The sequence below is a fragment of the Carcharhinus amblyrhynchos genome, chromosome 11 (genome assembly GCF_965287045.1).
Source record: "Carcharhinus amblyrhynchos chromosome 11, sCarAmb.v2.hapA, whole genome shotgun sequence".
Lineage (NCBI taxonomy): Eukaryota > Metazoa > Chordata > Chondrichthyes > Carcharhiniformes > Carcharhinidae > Carcharhinus > Carcharhinus amblyrhynchos.
Window position 1 is genome coordinate 70,495,635 of NC_137334.1, and position 15,137 is coordinate 70,510,771.

A 15,137-nucleotide genomic window follows, 5' to 3' on the forward strand; every position below is an offset into this window, starting at 1 on the left:
ATAGGTCTAATGATGGCCATGAAACCATTGTTGTAAAAATCCATCTGGTTCACTAATGGCCTTTAGGGTAGGGAATCTATCATCCTTATCTGGTCTGGTCTACATGTAACTCCAGATCCACAGCAATCAAGTTGATTCTTAACTGCCCCTTATAGGCAATTAAGGGTAGGCAATAAATGCTGGCCCAACTGGTGATGCCCAGCTCCCATAAAAGAATTTTTAAAACTCTGAGAGGTAAAAACATCTCATCTGCTTTTTGACTGGCCATTGCCTAGGTTGAATTCTGTTGGTTACCGCACAGTACTTAAATGATTAAATCTGGCTTTATCCTAATGATGGAATGTTAAATCTACTGAGAACTAGGACAATAGTTGGGATTATGAATTGGATTTAATAGTGCACTGTGCCAGGAGTTGATTCTTGGATGCCAGTATTAGAGTCTGACCTAAATGGTCATATTATTCATACAACGATGTTAATGATGATGTAAATATAACATCAAGGCCTGAGGTTCCAAAGGAAAACAATCTGTACACCACAATTGTCTTGGGTGTAAATAGTTCTAAATAAATTGTTTCAAGAGAAACTAATTCCTGATCATTTTCAAATCACTCGTAGAGTAAAGGAACTCTCATCAAGCCAACAGAACAAACAAGTAAGGGGCTACAAGAGACTACGGAATATTATCACCTGATAACAATAATCACTCCCCTTAAGCTTGCTGGTTGATCCACTGGTGTGGATCACGTATGGTCCCACTGGGCAATGCCAAGAGGGCAGGACCAGAGTAGCAAGACCTGAAGGGGCAGGACCATGATAGGTGGGAGGTGAGGGGGAGCTCCATCAGGAGGAGGGAATCAGCTGGGCCGGCAATCAGGAGTTGAAGTGTGATTGGCGGGTTGGTGATCAGGTGGGTGGGGAGGGAGGTTATTGGCTGGGGTGGCAATCAGCCAGGGTAGCATATCGGGGGGTGGGGAACAATGTGCAGGGCGGTGATTGGTGTGTGTGTGTGGGGGGGGCGGGGGGGCACATAGTGCACTAGGAGGTCAGGGCACCTGTGCAATGGCACCCCGAAACCTCAGCAACTGGCTTTACTGGTGATGTTAAGCTCTATCCTGCCCCCTGCTGGCATGAATCACATCCTTGCTTTTTTTTATTTGGTTACCTGCAGAAATCTATTTTGACGTTTAGGAAGGGTTTTGACAGTAGCTATTCTTCAAATTGTTTTAACAAAAGGCAAAATGACCTCTACCTTATTCACAGCTAGTTGTGCAGATCTCTGTGGTGAACCTTATGTATTCATGACCAGAAGAAACAAAGCCAAAAGTCTTCTACCAAATTAATCACAAAAACGGATTATGTAATATTTGTCTAAAAACCAAGAAGTCTTTTCATATGAAAAATCTTTTGATGCTTCCTTCATCTCTGGGATGTAACACTGAATTATTCAGAAACAAGTTGATTCAAACTGTTTTGAATTTTTTTGTTTTACCTTGATCAAACTACCAATAATGCTTTTATTTCCAAGACAAAATGTTATCAAGTTGTTTTCTTAGCAAATCATTAAAATGATCACATTTGAGAAGGGTTTATTGTGTTCTTCCTGCAACAAATGATAGGTCAGTGGTCTGATAATATATCGCACATAAAATACAATTTCTCTCAGTATTCTATAATGTAATTAAACACAGATCGGACAGCCACATACCCTTAATCTTGTAGGCACAGCTAAATCTTTGAAATAATTTTTGAGAAATTTAAAAGTCCTGTGGAAGATAATGAATGCCTCTATTCTTCCAGACACTTCAATAACACCACAAGGACACTGTTAATTTGGTTGGTGGTAATTATGGCAGAGATTTTGAAGAATCTGTTTTATACTGTACAGCATAATAAGCAACCACAAGAACAAAAAAAAGAATAGTGCAATCCAATTGTCCTAAACAGCAAAAATAAGCATCGGTTCCTGAGAGAGCGAGAGGTCAGAATAATTATTGAGCAACAATGAAATGGCAGAGACTTTGAACAAGTATTTTGTATCTGTCTTCACTGTACAAGATGTAAAAGCAACCCAAGAACAGTGGAAAAGCAAGGACAAAAGAGAGAGAGGAGCTTAAAACCATCATTGTTTAAAAAAAATATAGGCAAGCTAATGGGCCTAAAGGCTAACAGGTCCTCTGGATCTGATGGTCTGTATTTTGGGGTCTCCAAGGGAGTACTGCAGAGATTGTGGATGTGTTGGTTGTAATCTTCTAAAATTCGGGAAAAGTCCCAGCAGATTGGGAAACTGTAAATGTAATATCTCTATTTAAGAAAGCAGAGAGACAGAAAGTAGCAAACAACAGGCAAGTTGGTCCAACATCAGTCATTGGGAAAATGCTAGAATCCATTATTATTCGACAGGACATTTAGAAAATCATAAACAATATCAGGCAGAGTCGATGGCCCAGAATCTCTGATCTCTGGGGGAGAGGTGTTACGGGGGCAATGGTACCTAGGTGGTGCACTAGAAGGTGTGAATCCCCCCCTGAGATCTTCCTACACATGGATTATTCAGTTCAAATTTCCGATGGGCAATTACCCTGCGATGGGAATCATCCAATACATCAATTTTAATCAAAAACTTAAGATGGTTTCAACTGTCCTAACGGGATAGTTACGCAGGGAAAGTTAGAGTGAGTATAACCACTTCTAACTCTTGGGTTTTTATAGTACTGACCACCTCTCCTCCTCCCTGACTAGCACTTGGTCCCCCCCCCAGCTAACCCCATCACCCCCACCCCAATTAACTTCCCACCCCTACAACTATCCTCCAAGCACCCTGTCTACTGTTCAAACAACCAGACTTTCCTCAACTATACCCCTAACCCCCACACTCCTGACTGTCATCCTATCATTCCCAAAGTCTCTCCTGACCCCTGACTAGCTCCCAACCCCCACGTCAACCCTCTCAATCCTCTGATTAGCACTCAGACTCCCATTACGCTCCCAGACTCACCAACTATTCAACAACTAACTTTCCTTCTTTGAATACACTTCAGCCCTTGACTACGCCTGACAAACCTCACACACTTCCACCCCGCCCCCCGACTGTCGTCTTGATACGCCCAACTACTCCTTACTATGCTGAAACTCCCCAAATATCCTCTTGACCCCTGACTACCTGCCGCTCCTTGAATAACCCAACCCCTGACTACTCTCCTGATGTCCCTGACTAACCTCCCAATCCAAGTGACTGACCATTTGAGCCATCCATCCCATTCTACCCACTGAAGGACCTCACAATGCCCTCTCCCCCACTGACCAAACAACCAATGAACCAAACCATCCTGGCCCCTCGCAAACATAGCCTGCCCTTCCCCATTCTACCTGTTTATCTTATACACTCATCTTATACATCCACCTTCTTCTTGGTCTCCCAAAGTGACTGGGATCTTTAGACTAACAGCACTACTTGCCATATTGTAGATAAAATTGGGGGATGACTTATTTTCCTCTGATGGTGTTGCACTAGACTGAAGGCTTTGGGAACCCGTCACACTACACTTTTCTGAGAAGACCTGAGGTGGAAAATGGAGGGGCAAAATGTGCAGCTCCTGACCAAGGTTGTTAAAAAAAAAGGAAGGGCCAGCGTGGCAATTGGACCACTCCTCAGAAATTCTGGCCCAATATGGTTTTGTGACAGGAAAATTCTGTTTGACAAATATTAGAATTCTTTTAATGGAGTGGATAAAGGCAAACAAGAAGATGTGGTGCATTTGGATTTTCAAAGGGAATTTGATAAGGTGCCACGTAAAATGTTCCGGCATAAGAGCTCATGGTGTGGAAGGTATATTAGAATGGCTGGGATAAATGTGTCATTTCCCATTTGGTAAACTGTAGTCAATGGAATATCATAGGGATGAGGGCTGGAACCTCAATTAGTTATGATCTCTATTAGTGACTTGGATGAAGGGACCAATTGCATTATAGATATAAAGATAGGTCTGAAAGCAGCAGAGAGAGGTGGAGGCTGTATCAGTTAATGCATTCAAGACTGAATTTGACAGGTTTTTGATTGATAAGGGAGTTAAGGGGATGGGTGGCAGACATGTAAGTGGAATTAAGGCCGCAATCAGATCAGCCACAAACTTACTGACTGGGTCAAATGGCCTAATCCTTCTCCTATTTCTTATGATCCGGTAATCCAACTATCTATTTTGATTCCGACGTTCTTTTCACAGAGGATATCATCAAAGTAGACCTGTAAGGGCACAGAAGAAGAGGGTATCAGGACTCAGCAGCCAATTACTGCCACCAGCATTCCCAGCCCAATGCTCATGTTGCCCACAACTGTCAAAGTTTATTGAAAGGTTCTTCAACTAATTGACTGCTGACCTGAAGCCTGGGCAGTTGGTTCTAAATGCATAGCAGCAGCTATGCAAAGGGATGTCATAGAATCCATGGAAACCCTACAGTGCAGAAGGAGGTCATTTGGCCCATTAAGACTACACCAACTTTCCGACAAAGCATCCGACCCAGGTCCTATCCCTATAAACCCACATATTTAACTCACTAATCCCCCCTAACCTACACATCATGGGAATCCTTACAGTGCATAAAGAGGCCATTCGGCCCATCAATTCTGTACCAACTTTCTGACAGGGCATCCTACACAGGCCCTATCCCCATAACCCCACATATTTAGTCCGCTGTCCCCCTAACCTACACATCTTGGGACACTTAAGGGGCAATTCAGTATGGCCAATCCACCTAACCTGCAAATCTTTGGACTGTTATCATGCCTGATGACAGCTGCTTCTGAACAAATATTCTGTACAGAGCTTTCCTCACTTAAATCCCCGAATCTCCAGTGAGCAACATTGTTCAAAGGGCAAGAAATAAAATTATGTAAATGTCATTGAAAATTCGATTAATATGAAATGGTAATTGGAAAAGCAGTGGAGCTGAGACCTACTCTTAAACATTATCTATCCACTGGGTGTGGGCAGTGCTGTGAAGGGAATATTTATAAGCTTCATTCCCAATTGCCCAGAATCTTTGAGAGTATGGAGGGCCTTCTTCTTGGTTTGTTGCAGTTCTTCTTCAGGCAGTGGTGCTCTCGCAATGTGTTTTGAAAGGAATTCCAGCAAATGGACTCAGCAGCAATAAACTAACTGTGATGGATGTGCCAGTCTGGAGGGTGTGTGACTAACAAAGCCATTATTAATGCTTGTTCTTTTGATTCACTGTTGGCTGTGTCAGGATACATCTGCTTTCTGTTAGGGAAATGCCACTGTTTCCTGCTAAGAAAACCTGAATATGGAGACAAGAACAAGTGATGTTGTAAACGTTTAGAAAGAAAAAGATGGATTAGATTTGATCCTTTATAAGTATTGTATGGGTGAAGGATGCTGACTGAAACATTAGCTAAGGTCTTCTTATTTCTTTCAGGTGCGGACCAACTTGCCTTTGACATTTTCAAACTCTTTAATGTTCAATTTCAGGATTTCCAGTCTCTCCTTTTAACTTGCATATCATCCTCTCCTATCCTTCAGTGTTGTTCTTGTGCTGTGATTTAGTTGATTCCAGCACCCAGACAGGTGATCACTGCTGCACTTTTTTTTAAAATTATGGGATGCGTATATTCCAAGCTCAGCCAGCCTTTATTGTCCATCCCTAATTGCCCTTGAGGAGGTGGTGGTAGGCTGCCTTCTTGAACTGCTACAGTCTCTGTGGTGAAGATAAACTCAAGGTGCCTGTCATGAGGGAGTTCCAGGATTTTGACCCAGCAACAATGAAAGAACAGTAATACATTTGGCTTGGAGGGGACCTTTCAAGTGGTGGTGTTCCCATACATCTGATGCCCTTGTTCTTCCAGATGGTAGCAGTTGTGGGTTTGGAAATTACTGCCAAAGGAGCCTTGGTGAGTTCCTGTTTGCAGATGGTACACACTGCTGCTCCTGTTTGTCAGTAGTGGAGAGGGTAAATGCCTGTGGGCTGCTTTGTCTTGGGTGGTGTTGAACTTCTTAAATGTTATTGGAGCTGCAGTAATCCAGGGGAAACAGAGTATTGCATGACTTGTGCCTTGCAGACGGTGGAGAGTCTCTGGGGAGTCAGAAGGTGAGTTACTCATCGCAGGATTCCTAGCCTCTGAACTGTTCTTGTAGCCAAAGTATTTATACACTTAGGCCATCCATCCAAAACCTCTGATTGAGGAGGGTCCCAAGCACAGATGAGTGATGGCAGGTCACAAGAGAGGGGGAAAGGGATTGGCAGCAAAGCAGCAGGGGTGTAGCCCTTATTGGGCCATTGCCCCCTTTCAGATGTTACATCTCTTATTCAGGCACTGAGTGCCTCTAAAGAAAGGATATCCCCTCCACCATGGAAGATAACAAGCAACAATGCCACAAAGCAAGATTCCCCCTTGGTTGATACTAGTGGCAGCAGAATGAGTCCCTTAAGTGAGCATTAATTGTCTACTTAACTACCTCAACTGCTGGTGGGTGGGAAGGTTGTGCAACAGGCTGTCCAGCCATGGATTTAATCTGGGTGGGGGGGTGGGAACTTGGTGGAGTCCTCACCTGCCTGAGTAACTGTCTTTCCACCACCAAATTCGCCATGGTGAAGGACACAAGATTCCATTCAGAGATATTAACTAAGAAGAGATAAGTGGACATTAAACAGGAAGAACAGGACCATCTTGCTGGAAGGCAAGGTCATTTGTGGCTGCAGCTGAAGAAGAAAATTGATGTTCCAGGTGGAAGGAGCACTCACATCTTTTGCAAGGTTTGACATTCAGGGAGCACGAGTATTCTCTGGCTGCATTCAGCAGGGAAAAAATTTAGATCCTTTAAATCTCTCCAAGTCTCTTTGCAGAGATCACCTGCATATGAGAATCATCAGCAAATCAAGGTCAGCCATTTCTTTAGACCTTAAACAGCAGGGATGCCAGCACAGAGTATTGGAGCACTATTCCCTAAATAGTTATAAATGATTGCAATTGTTCTTGATTATACTTTATATTGATATATACATTCCATGATGTGTGATGATGAGTTTGAGGACTGGTTAAGTTTTCTGACATCTTGTTTGGTTTCTTGTCTTTCCACATCCATTAAGTGAGCCCTCATTTGATAAAAGCAAATTACTGTGGATGCTGGAACCTGAGATTAAAAGACAAAATGCTGGAGAATCTCAGGAGGTCTGGCAGCATCTGTAAGGAGAGAAAAGAGCTGACATTTCGAGTCCAGATGACCCTTTGTCAAAGCTAAAAGGCATAGAAAGTGGAAAGTATTTATTCTGTAAGGTGAGGGAATGAAAGATGAGTCATAGCCACAGAAACCAGGTGAAAGGCTGCTAATAGCAGTCCGTAGAGAAAATAGAAGTTATGAATGGCCAAACAGCAGAGACGCTAAAATCAGAGGGTAAGGCTTTTGGTCCCTAATTTTGTAAAACCATTTTGAATGTATATACATCTAGTTCTTGTGGACAAGATGAGTGTAGATATGTGTGGCGGGAAGGATAAACATATATAATGCTTACCTAAAACAGTTCAACTCTGGGACCTTCCCAAACCCAAAGGCTTAAAGCAGTCAAAACCAATAGAGGCAGGATTATTATCAGCCTTCATTTCAGGTCCCAGCTGTGTTTTGGAATTTTGGGTGATCCATTGGGATGTATGTGTGTGGGATCCAGGAAATCTTCATTAACAAGATAACTCCAGTCACCACAAAATGTCGTCTGTCAAGAACTAGAAGGGTTTGCTTTTGATATTATGTGCATTCAAAGAGCTTTTAAGGTTCCGGAGAGATTTACATAGATCTCTTATGACATGATCTAGATTGGAATGTTTTTAATACGGTACAATTACAAGTACTCCAATGTCACCACATTTGTTTAGAATATTGTAAAATGTACCAGCTACAGGATGAGGTAACAACTATGCAGTAATTCTTTGTAACACATGGACATTCTTTGGCTAGAATGTCACAATTTCCAGGCATTCTTTTTATGAAATTTAAAGCAACAAAAACCTAAATTAACTCATTTGCAACTCTGTGCAGTTTGGTTGATCTCCATCTATACTTGTAATGTGTTTGGCATTTCAAATATTTTGTGATGCTATTTGTGTACAGTTAAAATGTATTAGTTTGCTATAATTGCTGGACAAATTAGCACTGATTAGCATATGTGTCGTTACTCTAATTACATGATGTCAGTGCCATTTATACATTCATACACGAGTGCTTTGAGTTGTCATGACAATCTGTCAATTTAAGGCCTCTATTAAGATTTAAGACTTGCAGAAATCTGTAACTATTAAGAACGCAAGTGATTCAGTTTGAAAGGATCTGCATTTAATTATTTAAAGTCAATTTGCAATTACCTAAATCAGGACAAGTTTTCGATCTCGACAACCAAATAGCCCATTTTGCTGTACATATCTTTTTCATTGTTATATACATTGACAGAGCAACTAAAAGGTCATTTGGATCATGGGCAGCACAGTAACACGGTGGTTAGCACTACTGCTTCACAGCGCCCACAGAATCGGGGTTCAATTCTGGCCTTGGGTGACTGTCTGTGTGGAGTTTGCATGTTCTCCCCCTGTCTGCATGAGTTCCCTTTGGGTGCTCTGGTTTTTAAATTGGCAGTGGTAAATCTCCCCTTCATGTCAGGGAGATTAGCAATGAATACGTAGGATTACGGGGATAGGTCCTGGGTGGGATTGTCGTCAGTGCAGGCTCAATGGCCTCCTTCTACACTCAAGGAATTCCATGAATTCTTACTTAGTCTTTAGATTACTATGCCACTCTAAAGGCTTTGTGATAGAGTCTGTGGGTGTGTAGACACCGCTTTAGGTGGCCTGAAACATATTTTTTTGTAATTGGACAGGTAAGAGATTGACCCAAGTAACAGTATTGCCTATAGGCTGGACCAAGTCTCTGTGCTTGGATGGCCGGAAGTGCAGGTGCCCTCCTCCTTACCTATATTTTTCAGTGCCTCTGACGGCTGGGTTGTCCATCTTTGACTGCTGGAAGGTCTGCTATTGGTCCTCCAGTCTCGGAAGCCACACCACTCTCCTTAATTTAATGAGTCTCCCATGGGCAGCCACTTAATTGGCCGTCTTTTAAAAATGACCTCTGGGTTCCACTACTAGCATCTGTGGACTTCTGACCCACATTTAATCTAGGTGGGATCAAGATCCCAGAATAAACATTCAACCTAGAGAGGCTGTGCTTAATCTGGGAGAAGGTGGAAAATGGGAAACACGAAAGCAGCAGAGACTATGCTGAATCTAGTATCGATAGAGGAGAGCAAGTCAGCAAGCCTAACTTACATTTCTCCCGATTTTCATTTGCATGAAATCAATGGAAGAAAATAATAGCAGTGGATATCTTGGCAAAACTCTAACATGTGCGAGGATCTTCCAAGATAGAGATAAATCAAAATAATTAAGAGTGCATCTAACTGTGCAAGTGCAAGGAGATGCTCGCTGCAATAAAAGAATTAATTATCTTATATTTTACTAGGCATAAGAAAACTACCAATTAAGAAACAAGAGAAAGCAAAATAAAGCATTCAATAAGCAACACACAGTATTCTATGAAAAAACAATCAACAGCATTAGCAAGGAGCAAGATGGAAAGCAATTATATCAATCAAGCTACTTTTCATATGATTAATTATCACAACCGTGACTATATCCCAGAGGAAGTAGCTACCACCTCCCTCCCAAAATAGGGTAGGGTTTGAGGTTCCCAAACAAGCAGCTGTGAGACAGTGAATGGTTAATACTGTTGTCATTCACCACAGAGATTAGCAAATAAATTAAGTTTCAGTGAAGCTGGAGCTGAAAATTGAATGCTGCTGGCTCCTTCAAGAAGGAATGACTGCGTATTTGCTGGGAGGTCTGGGGTTAAGTGATGAACACTGTCTAAGGACGTACTCATCTCACCGGGAGCATTCAAGCTCATCCAACCTCCCAGAGGGAAGTCATCAAACATATTAATTGCCTCTTTTTTTTGTCAAGCCTCTTAAGTTTTTGAAATGTGGTGTGTGAGGGCTAACTGAGGAAGCAGATGGGGCAATTTACTGAGGTGATTGACCTCTCAGAAAATTAGTCAGTTGTTTCTAAATTAACAGTTATGAAATGAAAGGCTACTTGTGATGAGAAAGATATTTTATTAACTTTTCATCGTATGTGCCAAACAGAATTGGAAGCTGCCATTGTAAATGCTACACAAGGACTCGTTTTTAAGAGTTAAGAATTCAAATTATCTAATTTTGTTTCAAACCAAGTTCTACGAGCTCCTCATCAGATGATTTATTTTACTTGTACATCAATTTATATCTTACAGTAAAGTAATATAATATAGCCTGAAAAGCAAAGGTTTCTATATCTACAGGAAGCTGCGGAGAGGGTGAGGGAGGCCAGAATCAGCTGAAGGAGCCTCAAGGCTGGCAGCATCGTGCTACTGCTGAATTTAATGGCAGGACATCATTACCATCTTCTTTGTTCCATTTCTTGCCCAGCTGCTGGAAGATGGACAGTCTGATCATGGCCAGGTTGCCAACAACCTGTGACACAACGCTGCAGCTGGGGCTGGTCCCAGGCAACCAAGAAGAAGCAGAGAGAGTGTGATCAGGAGGACAGCAGAAGGCTTATAATCAGGAGACAGTGGGCTTGGCGGAGGCTGCCAATCAGGGTTGGGCAAAGCCAAAGGCTTCAGAGGAAGTGGGCTCCTCCTGACTCTCAATGAGTGCTGTAAAAGACAGTTATGCTGCAGGCAGCTTTCGCCTCTCTTGCACTCCTGGGATTTCTGACCTCTGAGAATCTGAGGTCGCAACCGTCAGTTTCAATTGGGTTCCCATTTTCATTCAGGGAGTCCAAATTAAAGGCCAGACTGATTCCCGGAATGTCAGGACTAACATATGAAGAAAGATTGGATTGACTGGGCTTGTACACACCAGAATTTAGAAGAATGAGAGAGGATCGCATAGAAACATATAAGAACCTGATGAGCCTGGACAGGTAAGATGCAGGAAGAATGTTCCCAATGTTGGGGAAGTGCAGAAGTAGGGGGGTCACAGTCTTAGAACAAGGGGTAAGATATTCAGGACTGAGATGAAGAAGAACTTCTTCGCTCAGAGAGTTGAATTTAATGTCCTGCCACTAAATTCAGCAGAACCACTATGCTGCCAGCCTTGAGGCTCCTTCAGTTATTTCTGGCCTCCCTCACTCTCTCCACAGCTTCCTGTAGATATAGAAACCTTTGCTTTTATGCTACTTTACTGTAAGATATAAACTGATGTACAAGTAAAATAAATTATCTGATGAGGAGCTCGTAGAACTTGGTTTGGAAACAAAATTAAATAATTTGAATTCTTAACTCTGAAAAGCGAGTCCTTGTGTAGCGTTTACAATGGCAGCTTCCAATTCTGTTTCACACATATAATGAATATTATGGAATTCTCTATTACAGAAAGCTGTTAGGGCCAGTTCGTTAGATAAGTTCAAGAGAGAGCTGGATGTGGCCTTTGTGGCAAAAGGGATCAAGGGGAGAAAATGGGTGTGGGATATTGAGAGTGCATGATCAGCCATGATCATATTGAATGATGGTGCAGGCATGAAGGACCAAATGGCCTACTCCTGCACCTACCTTCTATGCCTCTGTGCTAATTAAGTATCCTGGCACTCCATGGCAAAAAACCCAGATCCCTTAAGTCCAACATGATAAAACAGGACGGAGGTGTGTGGTGCATATTTTGGGCCAGGATTTCCCACCATAAACCCCTTACCTGTCATGGGAGGTTAATATTGAGACTGTGATCTCTCAGCACAACATTTCTCTGCTAACTGAAGCAATCAGTAGAACACAAGGGTTATTTCATACTTGAGAAGTTGGGGCTTGTCAGTCTTCATGTACAATAATCCATTCAAGCCACGTACAAGGTTTATAAATTTCATTTTGTTGAAGGTACCGGTCTGGTTACCAGCACTGCACTGCTGCTCTGAGCACAAAGAGTGAATTCCAACACTGAATTCCATAATCCTCTTTTACCATGACAGAGAGTGATTTGGAACTGGAAGTCATGGAACAAATGGGTGGATTGAAATGGAAATCTGACTACTTCAGTGTTTAATATCCACAGTTAGAGGAGATGCTAGACCTGGGCAAAGGCTGAGATTTTGGTCTCTACCAAGTTGGCGGCGCAGTGACACAATGGTTAGCACTGCTGCCTCATGGTGCCAGGGACCCGGTTTCAATTCCCAGCTTGGGTCACTGTCTGTGTGGAGCTTGCACAGTCTCCCCATGTTTGTGTGTGTTTCCTCTGGGTGCTCTTGTTTTCTTCCACAGGCCAAAGATGTGTGGGTTAAGTGGGTTGGCTATGCTAAATTGCCCCTTAGTGTTAGGGGGACTAACTAGGGTAAATGCATGGGGTTATGGTGATAGGACCTAGATTGGATTGTGGTTGGTGCAGACTTAGTAGGCCGAATGGCCTCTTTCTTCACTGTACGATTCCTATGTAGCATTCTATGATCAGCACCAGTCACACAAACTGGACGAGTCATATTAAAGGAGACTATATTGCCTGTTTTACAATCCCACTGAAGTTGGATGTGCTTATGCTTTTTTTTCTTAATCCCACAACATTAATTAAATAGAATGTATATGAAACAAATCAAACAGGGTAAACTTTAATGCTATGGAAACGTGCTGACTCAGTGCGCAGCACAAGATTGACATTCTACCTTTTCTACAGTTGCAGGAATGATTTATGTGACAATTATTATTTTCCCTGGACCATGAACCCACCACCAGCATTAAGGCATTGTTTCCGGGGTACTCACTGGCCTCATCTCCTCTGGAGAATTTCCCTCCACAGCTTCCAACCACACAGTCTCCTAACTCAGCACAGCCCAGTCCTACCTCCTTCCCAAAAGCCAAAATGTCCCCCCTCAAAATTCTACAGGGATTGCTCCCTCCTTGACACTCTGGTCTACTCTTCCATCACCCCCAACTCCTCATCCCCTTCCCACAGCATCTTCCCATTTAATCATGGAAGATGGATTGCCCCTTTACTTCCTCCTGCCTCACTGCTGAAGGCCCCAAACATTCCTTTCACGTGAAGCACCTCCTTCAATTTTGTTTCCAATGCGGCCTCCTCTACATTAGGGAGACTAAGTGCAAACTAGATGATTGCTTTGCAGAACACCTTTGCTCAGTCCTTAAGCATAGCCCCAGCCTTCCAGTTGCTTGCCATTGCAACTCACCATCTCACTCTCAAGCCCCATGTCTATCCTTGGCCTGCTGCAGTGTTCCAGTGAAGCCCAACACAACCTGGAGGAGCAACAGCTCATTTTTCAGTCAGGCACATAACAACCTTCTAAATTCAACATTGAGTTCAACAACTTTAAACTAGAAAATTCATTTCTATCTTGACTCTTTTTAAGTACCAAAAATTTCTTGTCCTATTAAACTCGCACCCCGCACCCTCCCCCAACACACAGGGCCATCTGTCACTTGTTCTCAAGTTGTACTTTCACTGAGCACTGACCTTTCTCCTATTAACTCATTCTGCCATCTTACCTTAATGCCATTATCAGCATCTTCTATTGTCCTTAACATTGCTACTAACACTTCCTTTGTCTTGTGCTCTAAACACGCAATTTCTCCTAACTCACACCTATCGCTGACTTTCTATTTTGCTCTACATTCTCCACCGCTTCTAGACATTCTTGTTGCTGCATCGTTCCTGGAGGCACTGCAAGACCAGGCTGATGAGTGGGGTGGAAGGAGCAAGCCCCTTTTCCACCACCCTGTTCCAAAAATCTGCTTAACATTTGGTCCCCAGATAGGGGATCTTTCAGATGTTAAGCTGATAAGAACAGATTTTTTTTTTTGTTTCTATTCCAATTCAATCCAATCAAGTCCAATTCAGAGCCCCAACAAGTTGAGACATTCCCGATCCAAGCTGACAATACAGGGCTCTCACCTCCTGTCTTGGGCTTGATCTACATGATCCAAACTGATTGGAGTAGGCATAGCTCCCCCTCCAAGGCTTGATCTCATTTGCATCTTAGCTAAAAGGCCAAGATGCTGCTTTTAAAAATTGCTTCAAATGAAATGTAACCTAATGACTTCAACCAAGCACAGCATGCCAATTTCTGATAGACAAGGGAATTAAGAGTTATGGGGAGAAAGCAGGAAAGTGGAACTGATCCACTTCAGATCAGCCATGATCTTATTGAATGGCAGGGAAGGCTCAAAGGCCTACACCTGCTCCTATTTCCTTATGTTCTTAATACTACACATGATATTAGCCAAAGAGCCAAGAAGCAATCTAACCTACTACACCTTGTATTCCCAGGTGGTCTCCCATCCAAGTACTAACCAGGCCTGAGTCTACTTAACTTCTGGAGATTAGATACGATCAGGCATTTTCAGACTAGCATGGCTGCAGGCTTCTTAAGTAGGATGAACAGAGATGAGGAGAATTGTTTTCTTTCACAGGTCGTGAGGATCTGGAACTTTCTTCCTCAAAAGGCAATGGAAGCAGAGTCATTTTTAAGGCAGAGTTAGATGGATTCTTGATTAACAAGGGGGTGAAAGGTTATCAGGAGTAGGCAGGGTTGTGTGGTGGAAGTTTCAATCACATCAGTCATGATCTTACTGAATGGCATTGCAGGCTCAAGGGGCTGAGTGGTCTTCTCCTGCTCTGAATTCATACGTTCATATAAGATCCATCACATTTCTCCCTTTCTTTAGCTCTGAAGTCATACAGAGGTGAATCATCAACTCTGATTCTCTCTCCATAGGTGCTGCCAGACCTGTTGATTTTATCCAGCATTTACTGCTTTTATTTCAGATTCACATTAGTCTGCCTTCATTTTAATCATTTTTTCATCTGCAGGTACTTCATTTTGTGAAACTGAGAGGCAGATTTTGAATAGGTCTGAACATTATCTCAAAGGAGGAGTATTCCAATAATAGTGTACAGCAATAGCACAATTGAAAAGTAGATCAGTAAAAATTTATTTGATGCTTCAAATTTCTTTTTTTCCCAGTTTTGTCATTTTAGTGCAGGTTACAAGGTCCCAGTCTTGCTAAATTTCTTTAAGGCCTTTTTCTATCTCTGGACAATCTTGT

The 15,137-nt window shown here is 42.5% G+C and overlaps 1 non-coding gene and 1 pseudogene across 1 annotated transcript; both read right to left on the reverse strand.

Moving 5' to 3' along the window:
* Window positions 1-13,727: 13,727 nt before the first annotated feature.
* Window positions 13,728-13,910, reverse strand: LOC145350403 (U2 spliceosomal RNA). Its single transcript, XR_013888189.1, has one exon. It is a non-coding gene; the product is annotated as a U2 spliceosomal RNA (small nuclear RNA).
* Window positions 13,911-14,333: 423 nt separating this feature from the next.
* Window positions 14,334-14,453, reverse strand: LOC145350406 (5S ribosomal RNA; annotated as a pseudogene).
* Between the last annotated feature and the right edge of the window lie 684 nt (window positions 14,454-15,137).